The sequence below is a fragment of the Austrofundulus limnaeus genome, unplaced genomic scaffold (assembly GCF_001266775.1).
Source record: "Austrofundulus limnaeus strain Quisiro unplaced genomic scaffold, Austrofundulus_limnaeus-1.0 Scaffold481, whole genome shotgun sequence".
NCBI classification, from domain to species: Eukaryota; Metazoa; Chordata; class Actinopteri; order Cyprinodontiformes; family Rivulidae; genus Austrofundulus; species Austrofundulus limnaeus.
In genome coordinates this window covers 166,433-168,835 of record NW_013952883.1, presented here as the reverse complement: position 1 = coordinate 168,835, position 2,403 = coordinate 166,433, and positions in this window count along the sequence as shown.

The window sequence follows — 2,403 nt, the reverse complement described above, 5'->3', positions numbered from 1 at the left end:
AATTTAGCCTGAAACTCTCAGACTGAAGAAGTCTCTTGGAGGAGAGACGAAACGTTTCATTAAAGAAGAACCCGTCCAGAGGACCTATACAAATTTTTTTCCTGTTGAGCTTGTTAAAAAGTGTTTACAAGTGAGAGTGATAAAATTACATTTATGCACTTTCACTATAGAGTATCTTTATCTTTATTTATTTAACAGGAACAATGCATACAAAAACATAGAACAGATCAAGTCTGTAACTTATGTGTTGCACAAAGAGTATATAGCTACATCTAATTTGCAACTCCAGTCCCTGGTTGGGCATTTCTACACAAATAAAATACATACAGTTTATGCATTCATGTACACTAAAAATACATAAGCATGTCTGCCAACAAATTCATAAAATCAACCAATACAACTTACAAATTCATGTGATAAAAATGATCAAAAAATCATATTACATAAAAGTTAAAATTCTAAAACAAGCAGTTCAAATAACCTTAACCTTAAGTAACACAACTACTATTAGTTTAAAAAAACTTCTTTTCTCCTTTCACATTTTGTGTTGTTATTTAAGATTTAATTTGCAAAACATGCAACATCCTACAAGAGTCTGTTATAGGTGATTGTTTTAATGGTTACTAGCTTAGTCATTTAGTAGTGCATAACGATTAATAATTACATGTAGAAATAGCAATTAGCTTGTTGTTTTTGCACTTTTAGCTTTAGCTAGTAATTTTGTTCTTTTAACATCTCAGTTTCAACTTCTGAAGCAAAATCTAGCTGTCATTTATCTCAACATTCACAACATTTTTCCCATAGCAAATGACATTTATTTAGCTGTCTGATGATTTTAAATCAGAGCTGCTGTTTCTGAGCTTGAATGCACTTTTGGGAAATGGTGGGCCCCAGGTCGGTAACTTTCCAAGCCCCGGCTCAGCGATTGGACTGCAGTGCAAAGAATGCAGCGGTTGTTTTAACGTTACAATGGCTTGGAAGGACTCAGCTGTGGTCAACCACTTGGTCACAGACACCGTCAGGCGTGCCTGCAGGGTGCCTCAACAGTGCACTTCACAGAGTGCAAGCAGTTTCACAAAGTAGAACAAGATATGTTTGAAAATGTTCCTGAGAACGGGTTCTGGTGAAACAAATTCTACAACGTGCAGCGGAACACCTGAGATTGTGTTATTTTGAAGCAACACATCACAGTAACGCAATAAGGAAATATTTGCACTTGATGCTTCACATAAATCTAAGGAAACACAAAAACAACCAGGACACTTGATGAGAAATTGTGTTTAGGTGAAAGCAATTATTCACTGTCTATGAAGTGACTAAAATTAAAACAATAAAAATATTTTTTAACCTCAGATATAAAGTAGCTCATGAGTCCAGTGTTTAGAGTAGATTTTTTTTGACCTGAATTTTAAAGTGGTAGTGTCAAGTTTACTTTACTTCAGAGATGAGAGTGTTAAGAAAAGATCACAAAGGACACAGTGCATTTAATTAAGGCTTTTATTTTGAAGAGGACTTAGCTACACAGAGATGGATGGACAGGTTAAAGCAGTGGTTCCCAAACTTTTTATCTTCTGACCCACAAAATATCCATGGCAAAAACTTGTGACCCCAAATATTACTGGTCTGAGTACACAAACTTCATTAATAACCCTAAAAACACAGGCTTTTTGACAATCTAAACAGCTTGTAACAAATTTAAATACTTATTTACAGTTATTTTGTGTTTTTGTAATAATTATAGGGAAAATATTACATCATCAGTTATTTTATTACCCTTTAAATTGATTTATGGAGATTATCCAATATGCTTCATGACCCATAATTGGGTCCCAAGCCCAACTTTGGGAACCAAAGTGCACTGGTTCCCAAACTTTTCAGCTTTTGACCCACAAAACAACAGCAGCAGAGACCTGAGCCCCCAACTATTAAACATTTGTATCAGGTCAACTAAACATGGACATAGAAACAATATTTTTATACTACATTTATCCATTTTAAATGTACTAACCTCACTCATTTGTAGCAACTACGGCAAAAATGTCAATTCAGAAAATCTTTTCAGGACCCCACCTTGATGTTTCGGACCCCACTTTGGGTCCCGACCCCAACTTTGGGAAACATTGCAATAGAGGACCATCAGCCTGAAAATCGTTGAGGCCCTGATTGTCTCTATTGTTACCAGAGGGTTCAGATAAGATAAAACTTTATTGATCCCACAGTGAGGAAATTTAAACATTACAGCAGCTCAAAACTGTGGCGTTACAGGAACAGGCTGCCTGCTGTGGCTCCAACTTAGAAACAAAGAAAAACGATTACCTAAATATTTAAGTTAAATGTTCAGGTGGCTAGCTACAGTTTTAACTTGCTCGCTAAATATTTAAGTTGCAACCTAAATATTTAGGT